Source organism: Sceloporus undulatus, chromosome 7, assembly GCF_019175285.1.
Source record: "Sceloporus undulatus isolate JIND9_A2432 ecotype Alabama chromosome 7, SceUnd_v1.1, whole genome shotgun sequence".
In the NCBI taxonomy this organism is placed as follows: Eukaryota; Metazoa; Chordata; class Lepidosauria; order Squamata; family Phrynosomatidae; genus Sceloporus; species Sceloporus undulatus.
In genome coordinates, this window is record NC_056528.1 from 35,573,873 (window position 1) to 35,593,965 (window position 20,093).

Consider the following 20,093-nt stretch of genomic DNA (forward strand, 5'->3'; position numbering starts at 1 on the left):
ACTCTGATCACATTATCTCCTTATGCCTCCCACATGTTGTTCTCTTCAATATATATGCCCCAACTATGCAAGCCAACCCTGTGGAGAAAGACAAATACTACTCAGACCTACACCACCTTATACAAAAAGTGCTTGCAGAAGATAAAATCATCATCCTTGGTGACTTCAATGCCAGAGTAGGAAAGAACTGTAGACTCTTCTCCTACAGCGCTTTGGCAACATATCAAAAACAGCATCCTGCAATCTGCGGAAGAATCCTTAGGGTTCTCCCTCAAGAAAAACCAAGACTGGTTTGATGAAAACAACCAAGAGATCCAGGAGCTGTTGCCAAAGAAGAGAACTGCTCACCAGGCACACCTCGCCCAGCCATCCTGCCATGTAAAGAAAGCAGCCTTTTTCCTCGCATGTAGTCAACTCCAACAAAAACTCTAAGACCTTGAGAACAAGTGGTGGATCAATTTAGCAGAAAAGACACAACGTTGTGCAGATTTGGGTGATCCCAGAGGATTTTACGAAGCTCTTAAAGCAGTATTTGGACCTACATATCACGTCCAAAGCTCCTTATACAGTACAGATGGTCAAACACTAATTATAGATAAAGCCTCCATTTTGAACCAATGGGCTGAACACTTTCAAAGTCTCTTCAGTGCCAACTGAGTAGTCCAAGGCTCAGCTATCCAGCATATGACACAACAACCGATGAAAAATGAATTGGACATAGCTCCCACTTTGGAAGAGACTCTTAAGGCCATACAGTAGATGAAAAAAGGTAAGGCAGCCGGGATTGATGGAATTCCACCTGAAGCTTGGAAACACGGAGGTCATGTACTCCATGCTAAACTCCACGAGCTCCTTGTGAGTTGCTGGGGAAAAGGCGAACTGCCATCAGATCTCCGAGATGCAGTCATCATCACCCTGTAAAAGAAAAAAGGAGCAAAATCAGATTGCTCAAACTATTGAGGTATAACACTGCTCTCCATCGCTGGAAAAACCTTGCAAAGATACTCCTGAACAGATTAGTTCCTGCCATTGCAGAAGAACTTCTCCCTGAAAGCCAGTGTGGCTTTCGAGCTAACAGGTGCACTACAGATATGGTATTTGCCCTTAGACAACTGCAATAGAAATGTAGAAAGCAGAACAAAGGACTCTATGTAACATTTGTCGACCTCACGAAAACCTTCGACACTGTGAGTAGAACAGGTCTGTGGCAGATCCTGGAAGGACTAGGATGCCCCCCCAAATTCCTCAAAATGATTATCCAGCTACATGAAGGTCAAATCAGATATGGTGACGCTCTCTTGGAGCCCTTTCTAATAAGTAATGATGTGAAACAAGGTTGTGTTCTCGCTCCAACTCTATTTACAACCTTCTTCAGCATGATGCTCCAAAGGGCTATGGCAGATCTCGAAGAAGAAGACGGCATTTATATACGCTACCGTACTGATGGTAGCCTGTTTAACTTAAGCTGCCTGAGGGCCTGTACTAAGACTCTAAACTATCTAGTCCATGAGCTGCTTTTTGCTGACGATGCTGCCCTCGTTGCCCATACGGAAGCAGCTCTGCAGCGCCTAACATCTTATTTTGCTACAGCTGCAGAGCTCTTTGGACAGGAAGTCAGACTGAAGAAAACGGAAGTTCTCTACCAGCCGGCACCTCAGGAAGAACACTACCATCCCCACATCACTGTAGGCACATCTATGCTTAAGTCCGTCCAGCAGTTCACCTACCTGGGAAGCATCATCTCCTCAGATGCCAAGATTGATAAAGAGATCGATCACAGACTGGCAAAGGCATATAGTGCATTCAGAAGGCTTCACAAAAGAATCTGGAATAGCAAACACTTGAGGCGAAGCACAAAAATCAGTGTGTATAGAGCCATTGTACAGTCTATTCTCCTTTATGGGTCTGAAACATGGGCCACCTTTCGCCAACACCTACGACTCCTTAAACACTTTCATCAGCGCTGTTTACTCACAATTCTAAATATACACTAGACTGCCTATATGACAAATGTTGCTGTCCTTGAGCAAGCAGGGATCACCAGCATTGAGGCCATGCTATTGAGGACGCAGCTGCGCTGGGCAGGACACGTTTCTAGGATGGAGGATCATCGCCTCCCAAAAATAATACTGTATGGTGAACTCGCCACGGGTCAGCATAAGAGGTGCGCCCCAATGAAGAGATAAAAGCATTCCCTGAAACAACATCTCAGGCTCGGCCAAATTGATCACCAACAATGGTCTGCCCTGGCCTCGCATCGTGAGGCATAGAGACACACTATCCACGATGCTGCAGCCTTTTTTGAAAGCTCATGCCGAATGAGTCTCGAAGAGAAACACCAACTCAGAAAGCATCACAATCCGGAAACATCACCCAAGGAGACTTTCTGCTGTGCTTTCTGCAACCAGACTTGTTTATCTCAGATTGGCCTTTTTAGTCATCAACTCGCTTGTAGAAAGTGCGGAATCATGAGTCCTTCCTGAATCTTCGTTCGCAAAGAAAAGCCAGAGAGCAATGTAACTGTCAATGTACTCTTTCTCACTGTGGATGAAATCCAGCATTTGTCTGGCCCCTATTTACCCATTTCTTCTGTGCAAACATTTAAAGCATTGAATACTATGGTCTGGAAGTGTACGCTTGTGTGTGTGACAGAGAGGGTTTTCTGTAAGTAACATCTCAAAATAAGCTATTCTAATAAGCCATCCTAGTTACTTGGACACTGAATAAGTGCCTTGTTCCTTGGTTGCTTCTGGTTGTTGAATTATGATGATTGGTTGCTTCTGGTTGTTGAATTATGATGATATTAAAAGTGCAGCCCTCTCACCTTCATAAACAAGTTGCTGAAATTCTTATTGCAGATTGTTCAGAAGTGATTTCAGGTAAATACTAGAATTAGACCTCAACAGTTTGAATACAGATCAGTTTGATAGCTCCATATGATATAAACAACACTCCGCAGCTTCATGTTAAAATAACCACCCTGGTTTGTTTTGATGTCGACTTGTGACCCCATTTTGCTCTTGCAGCAGGTTTCTTTCCTCCATCTTCTGCTGACTAGATCCGAGTGTTCTTCTTAAGCATTCTTATTTGCTTACGGAATCAATCTTTGCTAAGAGGAAGCCTCCTCCGCGAGACCAATTATTACTGTTGCTCATTATTTACAAGTGCCAACAACGTGCCCTGTATACTAAAGGGCAAAAGAGTTCTGTCTTTTGTAGATTTACTTTCTGGAGGAAGGCTGCCACCCTACGCAGCAATGTTGAACTTAAAGAGGCTTTGCTTCTCAATATAAGCAAAGAACTCTGGAAGGGAGTGTGGGTTCTGGGTGATGGCTTGGGCATCAACATTGGGGGGCTTGTACTTTGGACAGTGCTAAATTTTGAAGTGCCCATTATGACAGCCTCCACAACCCACCCCAAGAAGAGTCCAAAAATGCAGGCAAATGTGTTAATCCCTACCAGCAAACCATCTACCCAATTTGATCTCCACCAGGTACAAGTTTTCATAAAGCTTGTTGGAGTCATAGGCCTATATTTTGTCAAGATGTTGCTATAGTTGTTCTCAGTTGGGATGGGATGGAGGGATATCCATGTAGGCCAGCGGTTCTCAACCTGTGGGTCATGACCGCTTTGGGGGTCGAACGAACCTTTCACAGGGGTTGCCTAAGACCATTGGAAAACACATGTTTTATATTATAGTAATAAATTTATGGTTAGGAGTCACCACAACATGAGGAACTATATTAAAAGGCTATGGCATTAGGAAGGTTAAGAACGACTGATGTAGGCAAAGGTCATTCCTCCTCCTGGCCATAAGGGCTCTGGGAGACGAAAAGTTGCAAATTCCAGGAAATAAAATTTAATCTTCCCTAGCAATGCAAAAACAAAAAATAGTTCCTTTGAGATCCAGGTTGTCTCTCTGTGGTATCTGACTATGGAGATGAAACTAGAGATTTCTCTGATCTGCTTGCTGGCAGCAAACCACAGAATTGCTGTGTGGGTCAGCTTCTGGAGCTGATCAATAATTGAAAGGGAGAAGATTTGGGATGCTGCAGAGGAAGAAGGGGAATACCAACCCAAACAGCACCTGAAAAAGAACATTCACATACAAAAAGGAAACTTACATGTGCAGAAAGAAGTTCCTAACAGAATACTGAGCTTGGTTTGCAGTTCCCATGTGCCATGTTTCCCAACACAATTGCTGGGGATTTGGGCAGCAGTGGACATACTACCAAAGTCAGTAGAAACCATACCGTGACCATATTGTCCAGGGGATTCTGGGAAATGTAGACCTAAAGAGTAATTTTTCCATGTTCTGGCTAGATACAGCAGTGCTTAGACACCACAGAAATCACCATGGCAAGCCAGAAATGTTTTAGCTTCCTAAATGCTTGACTGTTTAAATGAGAAAAGTTAAGTTTGTGCGGCAGCCCTTGGGTTGCTATGGTGAAATGTGTACTCTATTCAAGGCTTTTGCAATCAGTTATTAATATACAACACACCGGTGATTAATATTAATGGCAGCCCTCACAACAAGCCTTCTATTGGAAAGAAATCTGACTTAATCCTAATTCAAATTTCGAGGATACTAAAGGAACTTTAATTGATATCCCAGGCTGAGTATCCCTCAACAATAGATTCTGCAGGAGACAGAGAGCAATGTCCCCTATAATCATGGCATGAGAAAGAGAAGGCTTATTTTTTGCAGCATCAAAGATTAAGCATTAGAAATCTTGCAGAAAGGTAGCAATTATGCTTTTTAAAAAAAAATGAAATAAAAAGTATCTCAGCACCTGCCTTTCTCAAAATAATAGGTCTCTTTTGAAAAACCTAAATATGTAGTTCAAAAATTATCCAAGATTGGGAGATGCACTATGAAATAAGGAATTACTTTCCTAACCTTTGTTTTATTTAATTAATTTTTTTGTGTACTGGACAAGCTTGAAGGGACAATTACTTTTTGGAAAGCTGAACTTTAGGGTCATACCCAGGATATCTAAGTGCCAGAAGCATCCAGTTCCAAAGACTGGAGCAATGGCAGATAAATGGAAGCAGAGACTGTGAGCCAGAAACTAGGACAGAGTCTGCAGTCCATACAAGAAGCAAATGGGAGCACCACAAATCCTATGACTGAAGCGCATGGCAGGATATGAGATGGGAGGTTAGAGAACTGATGACGTAGAATGACTTGGATGATGGAATAGATAGGAATTTGAAATGCTTATCAAATTTGCAAATGGCACCAAATTAGGAGGGGTACCTAATACCCCAGAGAATAGGGCAGAATTCAAAATGACCTTAACAGATTAGAAAGCAGGGTCAAAACTAACAAAATGAATTTCAACAGGGAGAAGTGTAAGGTAAAAAAAAAATGAAATGCACATATATACAATGGCTTGATGATAGCACATGTAAAAGGGCTCTATGAGTTTCAATAGATCACAAGCTGAACAGGAGTCATCAGTGTGATGCAGCAGCTAAAAAAGCTAATCTGATACTGGGCTGCATTGATATGAATATAGTGTCCAGATCAAGGGAAGTAATAGTACCACTCTATTTTGCTTTGATCACTGTGTATAGTTCTGAGCACTGCAGTTCATGAGGGGTATTGACAAGCTGGAGCATGTCCAGAGGAGGGTGACCAAAATGGTGAAAGGTCTGGAAACCATGCCCTATGAGGAATGGCTTAGGGAGCTGGGTATGTTTAGCATGGAGAAGAGATGGTTAAGAGGGGATATGATTGCCCTGTTTAAGTATTTGAAGGGGTGTCATATTGAGGATGGAGCGAGCTTGTTTTCTGCTGCTCCAGAGAATAGGACACAGAGCAATGAATTCAAGCTACAGGAAAAAGAGATTCCAGCTCAACATGAAGAGGAACTTCCTGACAGTAAGAGCTGTTTGACAGTGGCAGACACTGCATTGGGGAGTGATGGAGTCTCCTTCTTTGGAGGCTTTTAAGCAGAGGCTAGATGGCCATTTGTCAGAAGTGCTTTGATTGTGAGTTCCTGCATAGCAAGGACTGGATGGCTCTTGGGGTATCTTTCAACTCTAAGATTCTTAAGCAGAATCACAGGGGACAGATGTGAATACCTTCCTTTCACTTCCATCTGTCCAAAGTGAAGGACAGAAAACAAACATAGCATTATATAGCAGGTATTGAACATGGATTGGCCTTTATTTTATGCCATTTTATTTTACTTATGAAGACATTTCATATTAATTTTCATTTTTAAAAAAGCATAAGGGGTTTGCATTATTGCAACATTAAAACCCACAACATTCAAGAAAAACAAGGTTGACAAATCATGATAAACCAATCAAGATATTTTATTAAAAATCACTAGTGGTGACTGACTAGATTAGTATTCAGGAAAATGCCTGGGTAAACAAATAAGAGCTACATCCGATTTGGTAATTCCTGAACTAGAACAGACCCATGGAGTCAATTGCTATGTGGTAAACCCAAATTGATTCAAGGTATATACTTTAGTTGGTACTAGTAATTGGATTTAGGTCTAAATCTAAATCCAATTGCTATTCCTAACCAGGCTACACTCATTCAATCAATGGGAATTTGGCTGATCATAATTCCTTTAATTCAATTAGCAACTGGGTTGAGATGTAAGCTGTCAACTAATTGAGAACTGGCATGGTGTAGTGGTCTAACAGTTGGACCCTGGAGATCAGAGTTTGGGTCCCCACTTGGCCATGGAGACCCACAGGATAACCTTGGGCATGTTGCGGTCTTTCAGCATCAGAGGAAAGTAAAGGCAAATCCCCTCTGAACAAATCTTGCCAAGAAAACCCTGTGATTGATTTGCCTTTAGGGTTATCATAAGTCCAAAATGACTTGAAGGCAAAAAAAACTACAACCTCAACTGGTAGCAGAAACATTCTACAATGATTTTAATGGTGCATGGATTTCATCCCATACTGTGAGCACCTTGAAAGGGAAGGTCCTCTACCATACTTTGACCAAGGAACTTCAGTAGGCTGTCTTCCAGATCCCCTGCAGGATAGTCATGATGATGTCTATAACTTGGCTTTCATGGCCACTAGCTCTAGTCACAGTATCTCTTTTCAAGAGCAATTATTTTTGTATGGACTTTGTTCTGCAGAAAGTCCAAGATGTAACATGTATTTGGATGAGTGCCTCTCAGGCGGCCTTTCTTGACCTTTATTTCCTGGAAAAAGCCTCAAAATAGTTTAAGGTCTCAGGGGAACAGCTACAGTGCATAAAAAATATTATATCTACAAATTTTAAAAGTCTGCTTTTTAAAAATCACTATCTATTGTGGTACCCCCTAGCAACCACTCACAGAACCCCAGGGTTCTAGGTAACCCAAGCTGAGAAACCCTGGTCTAATGAGTGTCTTTGTGGTCTCTATCAGGTTTTTTGAGGCTATCACACTTGAGTTCTGCAGATTTGCACAAACAGCTCACTGTTATTTTAATGCTTTCTGTAATGAGAGCACTGGGGGTAGTTAATGAATAATAACAACAACAACAACAGTAAAGGGCCAAACTTGAGTAATTCCTAAGGAGGGATTACCTGCAACAACCTAGACCATTCTCACATTTCCCTTTACAATAAGTAGAGGTAATTGCAGTATAATTAAACTGGAATTATTGTGTGGTTTTCCAAATGAACCTTGCTAGCATTTTCATTAATTTCCAATACAGCCCTTCTTTTTTACCTCACTTAGGATGACTAGTAATAATAAATGGGTGTAACTGAATTGTAATTAAACAGGAATTAAAATATGATTGCTTAATGACCAATAGCTAAGAGTGGAAACCCATACCATGACAATGCATTGATCTCTACACATTTGGCAGTGCAGGTGAGATGTTCTCTCTGACTTGTCATATTGGCATATTGAGGAGGGAGCAAACTTGTTTTCTGCTGCTCCAGAGAACAAGACCTGGAACAATGGATGCAAGCTACAGGAAAAGAGATTCCACCTGAACATTAGGAGGAACTTCCTGACAGTAAGGGCTGTCCGACAGTGGAATGCACTCCCTCAGAGGGTGATAGAGTCTCTTTCCTTGGAGGTCTTTAAACAGAGGCTGGATGGCCATCTGTCAGGGATGCTTTGATTTGGATTTCCTGCATGGCAGGGGGTTGGACTGGATGGCCCTTGTGGTTTCTTCCAACTCTACAATTCTATGATTCTGTGATTCTGTGACATATCATGAGGCTTTCTGATACCACTGTCAAAATTCTGGTAAAAGCATGAGAAAACAAGTTTGGAAGTTGATTAATGGAATAGTCCAGTGCCCAGGCTAAATGTTACATTGATCCTAGCTCCTCCACATCGACATTGTACTGCCACTGCTAATGATAGACACCATGTGAATGGTAAAGCTATCTAAAAGACTGCATCTCCCTCTGTAAGGGCTTTCTTTCCATCCCTCCACCATCAGAAGTACATTTGGTGTAGGCACAAGAGAGAGCCTTCTTGGTAGCTGGTCCCAGGCTCTTGCACATAATGATCCACATTCTTCTCTCTTTCAACCAGCAGCCAAAGGCTGAGTGTTAGCAGGCTGTTACAGAAGAATCTTGTAGTGGGCTATATTTAGTGGGATGTGCTGTTCATTTTGTGTGTATGCTCCTTCAAGTTGCTGGCCCACTTAGGGTGACCTCATGCATTTCATAGGATTTTGTAGGCAAGGAATTCTGAGTGCCAGTTCCTTCCTCTGAAATACAGCCTATAGCTCCTAGTATTCATTGGTCGTCTCCCATGCTGATGTTACCTACACATGGTTTGCCCATGCAAACATCTCTCCTCAGACCCTTGCAACAACTTTTCAGCAATGTGATATGAAAGTTTAATAATCAAAAACCAGCACTATTTTACAGGCAACAGAATAATATGCAATTAGAGACCATTCTAGATAAAAGCACATAGCTAAAACAGAATAAATATACGTGTGTGTGTGTGTGTGTGTGTGTGTGTGTACATGCTCTCAGCCTCAGGGAAGGCAATAGCAAATCTCTTCTGAACAAATCTTGCCAAGAAAACCCTATGAAAGCTTTGCCTTAGGGTTGCCATATGTCAGAAAAGACTTGAAGGCACACAGCAAAGCAGCAAAAATATGTATGCGTGGGTATATATGTATATATGCATATATGCATACACACACACACACACACACACACACACATGCATACTGTGTAATTTTTAAAAGTAAAAGGCCCAAATTCCAGCTTTTTATTATTCACAATCACGTTCTTAAAAGAAAGAGCAGATGCACAAAATCTTGCCACTTTGGACATAAACTGAGAATTCAGGCCCAACAGTGGATAATGCAGTTAGAAATGTGTCAGGTCTTCCTGGATATTTCTGGAGAACTGGGATATTCGAAGCGCCTATCATGATGACAGAAAGGGCAGTGCAACAATGTATGGATGACAGTTTCTACAATACCAGGTTTCTACAATATTGTTTCTACAATGCCAGGTTGGAAGGGACATAAACAGTCTTGGATGGATATCTTAGCTTTTGTTTCATGGATGTCAAGAGCTATCATGGCTGAAAAGATGAGCCTTTGGTTTTGAGTGTGCACATCTGCCCAAGGAAATGAGCCGCCCCTGTTGTTGGGCAAAGAGAGGCAGTTGCCACCTTCACCTTTCTCTGTTCTTATGGTACAGCTTGGCAGCAACCAGGAGCCAGCTACAAATTGCTTTGCAGGCCAGAGCTGCCAGTTGGCCTACTCTGATATAATGTTATTAGGATTGCTCGACATTTATTTAGATGTTCTTCCTAATTCCAAGAGAACAATGTTTTCAGTCCCTGCCAATGACTCTCAGTCTCTGACTTGAAGTAATGCCATGACACTTGAGGGTTAAGACTAGCCAGACAGAAGGAGACTTAATAAGAAGCAAAGAGGAAAAATGAATTAGAGTGGAGGAAAATCAACAGGCAGCAAAGGGAACAAACTAAATTACATTTCATACAGGCTCATGCGCTCATTTGGCTGGAAGGAGGAGAAAATGGAGCCAGAGCTTGGAATGTTTTTACTCTAAACAGTGCATCAGTCCATTGATTAATTCTACACTTTGTTCCTTATGAACCTGGTCTGGAGCCATGAGCACTGCTATGAAAAGAAGAATATAGCCAAAAAGGAACTCTTAAAAAGTTGGCAGTCATTTCAAGGTGCTGCGTCTGGCCAACAGGAAGGAGATGGTTCCTCCAGGGAAATCCAGAGTGCTATAAACCCATTTTGCAAAGCAGTCCTGCTCTCTCTCTCTCTCTCTCTCTCTAATAAGGTGCAGAACTCGGCTAAAGCAAGGTTTTTCATACGCTGGTCCGTGGCTTGTAAACCCACCGATAAAGTTAGATGGAAATATCATTTGTGCGGGGTGGGAAGAGAATTTCCTCACAATGTAATGCAATTATGTTTACCAGTGGTTTCCATTGTGAAGTTTACCACGTGTCTTGATTTTCATCAGGACTATCAGGATATCCTCAAGGGCGATTGCCACATCTGAACATTTTCACCTTCAATACATTAACAATCCCCTCCAGAATGTACAGATGTGCAACCATACTGTATGTTAGAATTGTGTCTTTGAGGAATCAAGGAACCATACCTATTGAGCAAGAAAGTTGTTCATGTCTTTCCGCCAAAAGTGCCCTAGTAAGAACATCAGCTAGGTTATCCTTGGTGTGAATGTACTCTAACCTTAGGATACCATTCTGAACCAACTCTCTAACATTCTGGTACCTTACCCCAATGTACTTCATTCTGCATTTCAGATTCTCGGCTTCCACCATTGCAATGCATGACTGCGAATCTTCAAACACTATAGTAGGCTCAGTGCACTTCTCTCCTAGATCACTCAACAACTGTCTGATCCACTGCACCTCTCCACCCAACTCAGACAATGCAGAAAATTCCACCTCTGTTGAACTGAGTGCTACACAATTTTGCTTCCTACTTCTCCAGACCACTGGACTACCTGCATAATTGATCACTAATCCTGTCACTGACTTCCTTTCCATTTGCTCACTTGCAAAAGAACTATCTGCACTCTGCACTTCCTTGAATCACTAGCTTCTTGTTCTTGCTACCTTTCAAATATCTCACAACATGCTTCACCGCTGTCCAATCATCCAGCTTTGGACAATTGACCCTTCTACTCAACTGCAAAAGAAATATCTAGTCGGGTATTTTTGCAATGAACAACAAACTTCCTATAATACTTCTGTACAACTCAGGATTTTCAAACACTTCAGCAGACTCTGCACTGGCATAGCCAGGAGTCATTGGGTTTTTTACTGACTTTGCATTCTGCAGTCCATACTTCTCTATTAGCCTCTCAGTCTTTTTCCTCTGACTCAACAGACATCTGACATCATCTGTCCATTCTACCTCTATCCCTAGGTAAGCTTTCAGATTCCCCAAGTCCTTCAATGCAAACTTCTGAGACAATTTCTTCTGTACTTCTTGCATTTCATGCTCTGAACTAGCTGTTACACAGTGATCATCAATGTAAATTACTAGAATCACCCCTCCTTTAGTGTAAACAAGCATCAACAATACTTCTTCTATATCCAAGCTTCTCAAGCTCTTTGTGAATGCATTGATTCCAACAACAAGCACTTTGCTTTAAACCATATAGTGCCTTGTTCAGTTTACACACTTTCCTCTCAGTATCACAGCCAAAACCTGGAGGTTGTTCCATGAAAACTTCCTCCTCAAGCTTTGCATTCAGGTAGGCAGTTTCAAAGTCAAAATGCCTAACAACCATTCCTTGCCTCACAGCTAGAGCAAGTACCAGTCTCAAGCTTTCTGGCTTAGCTTTGGGGGGAAAAGTCTTGTCGAAGTTTTCAAACCTCTGCTGCAAAAACCGTTTTGCCACCAGCCTGGCCTTATACTTGTGGCTATTATCTGACATTTCCTTTTTCTTGTAGACCCACTTACAACCCATAACTTTGTGGTTTTTAGGTTTTTCCACCACATCAAACACCTGTTTTTCAATTAAAGACAAGAACTCTTTGTCCATCGCAGAAAACCATTTCTTTTTCTCCTCTCCAGGAAAACTTTGCAAATCCTGAAAACTCTCAGGCTCATCTGCCATAGCATTACAAGCACTCACACTCTGAACAACAAACTGCTCTGGAGGTCTCCTCACTCTCTGAGTCCTTCTAGGTATCACCACCCTTGTTCTACCTCTGTCATCCTCACTCTCTGAGCTAGTTTGTACCTCTGTGTCCCTCTTTGACACAAACTCAAATTTGCTTGTTGTGATGGGTGTGTGTAGTGTTGGTTGTGTTTGTGTGTGTTGTGAGATACTGGGTTTCTCTTCTGGTGGAGACTCTTGCTCTCTCACCCCTCCATTTCCAGTACTCTGCCCCAGTCTCACAAACACTTCCTGGTTGGAATGCACTCTTTCCCAGCCAGAATGCTTCTCAAAGTTGGCACTTCTGGACAGCAAAATCCTCCCTTGACCCAGGTAAAATTTATAGCTGTTGCCAGAATAACCCACAAACATCAACCTTCTCCATTTGTGTTCACCCATTCTCCTGCAATTTGCTGGCACATACACATTCGCAAACTGCCCAAACACCCTGAGGTATTTCAAGATTGGAGGTCTACCAAGCAGCATCTGGTATGGTGTTTGCTTTACAGCTGAATTCCACACCCTGTTTGCTACATGATCGGCCGCTAGAATTGCTTCTGCCCAAAGATTTTCTGGAGCTTTTTTGTGGGTTTTTCGGGCTATGTGGCCATGTTCCAGAAAAGTTTCTTCCTGACGTTTCGCCAGCATCTGTGGCTGGCACCTTCAGAGAATGCTTTGGCTGGGAAAAGTTGGGTGTATATATACTGTGTGAGCCTGGGAATGCAGGAGTGCTTTGCAATGTGTATTGTTCTGTGCTGATGGCCGGCCTCAGGCTGGGAGGCTAATGCAAAAGAGGATTAATGTCTGCTAATTGGTGATCATTATCTTCTGGGAAAGCCCCTGACTCTGAGTGGTTTCCCATTTGCTTTTGCTGAGTCCTTATTTTGCTATTCCTCAGGACTGGTAGCCAAATTTTGTTCACTTTAAGGGTTTCTTCTTTCCGGTTGAAATTGTCCAGGTGTTTATGGATTTCAATGGCTTCCCTGTGCATCCTGACATGGTAGTGGTTGGCATGGTCCTGAACTTCAGTGTTTTCAAACTGTATTTTATGCCCAGGATGGTTTGTGGCATGTTCTGCTACTGCTGATTTTTCTGGCTGGCTCAGTCTGCAGTGTTTCTCGTGTTCCTTGATTCTTGTTTACACACTTTGTTTGGTGGTCCCTATGTAGACTTGTCCGCAGCTGCATGGTATACAGTGAACTCCTGTGGACAAGTCTACATAGGGACCACCAAACGCAGCCAAATGGATGAAGATGCTGGTTATCTCTCCAGCACAGGAACAGAGCGAACACTCCAAATACAAGCTTGCTGGAACAATGCCTGGAGAAACAGCTGCTAAATCAAAGAATCACTCTCCAGTAGTTCACTCCTTAGAGGACTTTATTACTTTGTTTCAAATAAACACAAGCTATTCACTACTATACAAAAACTCTTACTGTCACACCACGCTATCTCCAAACTCCCACAATCCACCAGAACAGCATTTTCCTCATATACAGTATTACTATGAGGCGACCACTAAGCCCAGCCTCTTCCTATACAAGTTGCTAAGCACCACAGACACTAATCCCTCTTGAGACTGAAGACATAGCATATTTACATTTAATCCAGCTCAGTTGACCTTGAGCATCCAGCTGCTGCTCTGGACTTCAGCTGTAGCCAATTTAGGCTTCTGCAACCATTTCCACATCTGAACATTTTCACCTTCAATACATTAACAAGCCATTCCTTTCAGGATGGGATGGGGACCTATGTTGAATTTGAAAGTTTAAAAATGTTTAAGGTAGATCAGGAAAGGTAGGCAGCTGTGGAAGGCTTGAGGAGGCACATTAGCCCCCAGGAGATCTTGGAGGCCACAACTCCACTGTACCCCAAAATTTGTTTGCCCCCAAACTTGTTCCACAGGGCATTGTCACAATGTTTTCACTCCCTGTGGGCCATTTTAGACACAGAAGAGGCCTTTTTAACAACACGGAGTGAGTAGACGTTACTCCTTATTCCATTTTTGTTTTTTAAGAAAAGGTGTCTCCTGAGTCTAAACTGGTGGGGGGGGGTCAAAATGTAGCAAGAATGCCCTAAGAGGGCATTTGGGGGCAAAAATAATATTCCTGGGACCTCTTGGGACCACAAATAGCCCTGGTTCCACATACATCCCCTGGGCCACACTTTGCCTACCCCTAATCTAGACTAACAACTGGGTCAGATTAACTAGCCACTAACACAGAAGCAACCCACCACCATTACCTCTGAGTGCACATTACTGAGACATAACAAGGAAAGAAGGGATATGTCTCCATATTCCTTGAAACAGACTTCATGGACACATCCATTTAGCTGTTGTGGGAGAAGATGGACAAGATGGACTTTGGGTCCAACCCAGTTGGGTTCTTCATCCTCTTCCTCCTTCTCATTTTGCTTTCTCTTATCATCCTCTAATGTTGACAAGCACTTCCAAGCCCATTCTTTTTTATCATCTTTGGCCAGACCCATTCCTCTGTATCAAAGCAACAGCATCTGGGACTGTTCAACCAAACCCTATTTAGACCTGGAAATTGCCACATAATGCAGTGGGTCCTTGTTTCTAGGACTTTCTGTGGATATCAAAATCTGTGGATGTTCAAGTGCCATTAAATACAATGGTATAATAAAATGGTGTCCCTTTTATAAAATGGCAAAATCAAGGTTTCCTTTTTGGAATTTATCTCTCTTTGGGAAAATTTTCAAGCTACAGATTATTGCATTTGTAGATAAAGAGTCTGTGGATACAGAGGTCCTATTGTATTTTGTTATGCACAGCACATCTGGGACATTGCTCAGAAAGCAGTTGCCAATGCTTGTGGTCCATGTCAAATGGGTAAGGTTGATCTTCTCACAGTTTTTCCAACCAAGAATGTGCATGTTGGGATGACAGCTATGATGGATAGCCTGCTATCTTATCTCCTCTTTTTCATGCAGGGATAGGGAAGAGCATCATCAAGAGCCAGGACTTGAATCACAGATGGGAGATGACACATCGTTCTTCAGCATCTCTCTCTCTCTCCATTTATCCCTACCTCATTAATTATTACCCAACCAGATCTCTGCTTGGAATCATAGTTTTGCTTCTGAAATTGCATTTCTCTGCCACCAGCAAGAGGCCAATGCCCTGGGCCCAGCTGCCTCCTTACTAATCTCAGGACTTCTAATACAAACAGATCTCCCATTCAAAGGAGAGGTGAGTCTTAATAAGTATTCCATTAATTTCCAGTGTCTAATATGCCAAATGTGGCATGGAATCTTTATCCTGCTTCAGTGCAAAGGTCATCTATTCGTTCATTAAATTCTCTTCAAACTATATCATGGGACTGAGTGAATTTCTTTTTCTCCCGCTCCTCCTAATGTAGTACACTCCCATCAGATTCATTAGACATCTGCTGATGAATGGATTTGAACTTGCAATCTGTAAAACATCAGGCAGGCATGTTAAGAGCAATATTTCCAGGGCTTGGAAACTGTATGCACTTAAATCTTGATAGAGAGACTTATTTTTATTCTCTCTCTCTCTCTCTCTCTCTCTCTCTCGTGTGTGTGTGTTAGATCCAGTAATCGACACATAGTTCAAACATGCTTGTTGTAAAAATTTACAGGGTTGGATCTTAGTATCACCATCAATAAATCAGCATACTGGCACAACACCATGTCTGCATGTAAACCCATTCAGGGGCATGCTGCTACATAGTGCTGAGGTACATAATGAAACCAAGAGGCAGTCATTTTTAGTGTGCGTAAAACTGCACAGTGTGTGTGTGTGTGTGTAGGCTTTAAAAGAACTCAAAAACCAATGTAGAAATGGGATGAAACTTGTGTTGGGAGGATGAGAGTTGTAGAAAACAAAGCAAATATTTGTGCATCCCTCATTTTTAAAAGAGGTTAACTTTGTCCCTAGTCTCATAAAATCTTTGAGTTGGAAGGGACTTCAGTGGCCATCTAATCCAATCCCCTGCTTTGCAGGAATACACAATGCAAGCACTTCCGAAATATGTCGATCCAATCTGTTTCAAGAAGAGGAGTTCAAGACAATCTATTCACTGTCGAACTGCAAAGGTTGTAAAATGTTTTGGGGGCTAAGCCAGGGCATAAATGATAGAGCAGAATAAAAAATAGAATTACCTTTTGAAGGCACAACTTCTAGCAGCAAAGGAGCTATCCTAGGTCCTGAATATTGCCCTCCCTCCAGTCCATCTGCCTTGGTCCAGGCCTCAGAGGGAGAGAAGAATGCTGGACCTGATCCCCCCCACCACCACCACCATTCCCTTCTCCTTTTGTGTCATGTCTTTTTAGATTGTAAGCCTGAGGGCAGGGAACCGTCCATTTTCCTCTCTGTTATAAGCTGCCTAGATTCCCAGTGATTGGGCGGCATATAAATTATTATTATTATTATTATTATTATTATTATTATTATTATTATTACTTTATCTCTGAAGGTTTTTTTCTCCTGACACCATTGCTAAGTAGGCAGCAGGGAGCAGAGTTTAGAGGTGGAGATTGTGGAGATGAAATGGTCAACTTTGCATGGAGTATCCATCTAGGCTGCAAAAGAAGGACTTCCATGACTGAAGCAAAACACAATGGAGGCTAAGAAATCTCACTTCAGTTTTGCTACTTTAAATGATTCTCCGTAAAGAAATCTAGACAGGAGGGTTTTTGGCTTATGTTTTATATATGCACTCATTGCTCTCTTATAGTAATTCCCCCCAACGGATGCAAAAACTGCTTAGGGAAGCATTGGCGTGCTAATTTGCAGGTGCCCTCACTGCTACGTTTGTTATAAGCGACTCTGTGGCTCTTGAGGAGATTCCCGCTTCTCTTGAATTTATGATGCTAATGAACCCCAGTTGTTAACCATGGCAGAGAAAGCAGAAATGTTATGATATTATGGCTGAAAGACATGAGCACCAGTGGAGATATACATGGGAAAAACCTGCCACTTATCATCTCTTGAAGCTTTTCAGCTTCCACTAGGTCAGAGCCATGGTTTTCCAACTTTACGTTTGCAAGCTTGTTCATTCAAGGAAACTCTCAAGCATCTGCCATGGACTCTTTATGCACTGCATAACTCTGGGGCACACTCCAAGGTCATAGAATCATTTAGTTGGAAGAGACCTCAAGGGCTATCAAATCCAACCCCATGATATGTAGGAATACACAATCAAAGCACCCCTGACAGATAGCCATCCAGCCTTTGTTTAAAAACCTCAAAGAAAGAGATTACGCCACAATCCAAGGCAACACATTCTACTGTTGAACAGCTCTTACCATCAAAAAGGTTTTCCTAATGTTGAGGTGGAATCTCTCTTGCATCAAGGGTGGCTTGCTTTGGGTCTCCCAAGGTTTTTGGACCGCAGCTCTACTATTCTCTCATTATTCACTATGCTGGCTCGGGATGTTGGAAATCTTTAGACCTGCCTAAATAAAAAGCTTTATGTCCTACTGATGTAAAGAGAGCAGAGCGAGGGCTGGACTTATAAAACCTGGGATCTGCTACCAAAAAGGCTCTTCACCAAATGTGTCTGTGATGGTGATAGGACTGATAGTATCCCCCAGGATCCTAAAACTCAGGTAGATTCATATAGGAACACGTGGGAGGGTACTGCACTACACTCTTATTGCGCTTCCACTTTTACTGCTCTGGCTGTCTCCTGTTGCATTCTGGGGTTTGTAGTTCAATGAGACCTAAGAGCTCTCTGGCTGAGAATACTAAATATTATATTTTAGCCGTATTGAAGGACCCTGAGATTTTTTAAAACACCAATTCCATCATATGTGAATATTAAGCTATCAGCTATCATAGGTCCTGAAATGTGGATCATGACAACCACGCCCAGATACCTTCTTCGCTGTTGTCCCATAGCAGCTTGCCAGAAATGCAAATGCCTGGCCCACTCATAGAAATCACCTTTGCAGCTGGGTATTGCAAGTTCAAGTTAATGTCAGCTGTTTCCAAAAGGCCAGTGGGACTTTGCTACCTCTGAACAACTTGATGCACGAGACCCATCTTAGAAATAATGCAGATCGACACCACTTTAACTGCCATGGCTCCACTGTGCAGAATCCTGAGATTTGTAATTTTGTGACGCACCAGAACTCTTTGGCAGAAGATCACCCTCTTGGCTCTCACCTCCTTGACTGTGTTACGGCCCATAGAATTCACTGCGAACTAAGTCACAAGGCATCCAGAGTGCTGTTATTCTCAGTAAGAGCTCTCCATAGGAAATGGCTTCATCAGCCCTTAATGTTGTCAAGGCAGGATGTCAGCCAAGGCCAACTTTTGATAAGAAGGGCATGAGAAAGGTTGAAGTGAGTTAACAGATATGGCATGGTGAAAGAAATTAGGAGGGGCAGGCATTAATGCCCGAGAAGAAAGAAGGCATGTAAAAGGAAGAACTAATTGAATTTGCTATGCCTGGTGTTCTAGAGTGGAAATTAAGGAAGGCCGGTGTATAGTGGATGTGCTAACAGGGCTTTCCAAGGTGTTCTTTGAAAGCATTAAGAATCTCACCATCAAACTAGATAGTAAGAGGAATGCATTGTCCCTGTTTTCTTTCCACAATGGAATTGCTTCAGAGATGTGTCTCTTAGTGATCAGACATTGCAATGACCAATCACAAAACAAAATGGCATTGGAATGGATGGCCCTTGTGGTCTCTTCCAACTCTGCCATCCTATGATTCTATTATTACCACTAGATGCAATAGCACTAGCACTACTGATAGTTATACCATTAGTTAGTGAAATCCTAGTCAATCCATCATACAACATATAGCAACCACTATATGGTGGGTATGTCTAGATATCTCTGAATCACTTTGCATGAGAGTGGCAACAAATATACTGAAGCAACATGCCCAATTTATTTAGCCTGAAACATATTGGTTAGTTGTAACAAGAACAGATCCACTGAATCAATTACTGAATGTTAAGATAAGTCTCAGTGATACAGTGGGACCCTTCTGTTTGGAATTCGAGGCTTCATTTTAAGATTAGGGAGACGTGTGTTGTCTCCCCTTCTTAGATAAAGAGGTATTTCCACCATCCTTTTAAGAAGCCCCTTTCCAACCGCAGTCTTGACAAGAACTTCTCTTTAAAAATCATTGTTAAACATTTCAAACTGTGTTGGCCTGAATAATCATAGGCAATCTTTTTGCCTGTCAAAATATTTTTGAGTCAATTAATCTAGCCAGTCAGTCAACATAGTTTTTGCAGTCTTAAAGAGCATTATTCATTCTCTTTCTCTCTCTCTCTCTCTTTCACACACACATGTATTTTTTCTTATTCTAAAACAACATTGTTTTGTAACCACTGTGTATCCCTGGAGTGTCTGGACTTTCTCCCGAAACAATGCCAACTTTCTTTTTAAGAGTTTATTTGCTACAGTGTTTATTGTGAGTTATTTCCTTTCGCAGGTGTCCATTTCTTTCTTTCTTTTTCTTTGCTCTTTCCCTATCTCTTTGGCTCTCGGCATCATCTGTCACTCTGTTCATTCCCTGCAAGGGCAGTGGCTGAACTGAATCTCAAAACATTGTCAGGCCTGGTAAGAAAGAACAAAATGAAAGATGATACCTTGAAGAAGACAGGGAAATGGAAACCTGGGCCAAATTGGTAATGACACCTGGCATTATGGCTGCCTGTAGCTTTCTCTAAGAAGGATTCATTTTTAGGTGTGAAGGATTGCTAGCAATGCCATCTGATGATACATTCAGGGAGGAATGGGCCATACGTTTTCTGTGTGCATGCTTCTACATATACAGTGATACCACACATGAAACTCTGCTTCCACAACCTTGTACTAAATGTGGGTGTTGTGCATCAGTCAAAAATCTCCAGTCTTTGCCATAAGGGAAGTTATAAGCATGCATGACACCACAGCACATGAAAAAGCAGAAAAAGAAACATTGGTTCTTACCTGAGATATGCTCGTTTTCAGA

General features: G+C 42.0%; 1 protein-coding gene across 1 annotated transcript in view; it reads left to right on the forward strand.

The window, feature by feature from the left end:
• The window catches only part of AFF2 (AF4/FMR2 family member 2), a 436,989-nt gene extending 421,592 nt beyond the window's left edge, over positions 1–15,397 (forward strand). The window contains exon 22 of the mRNA XM_042478423.1: positions 15,085–15,397. The gene's annotated coding sequence lies outside the window, so the exon portion shown is untranslated. The remainder of the gene's footprint in view (positions 1–15,084) is intronic.
• Positions 15,398–20,093: the final 4,696 nt, after the last annotated feature.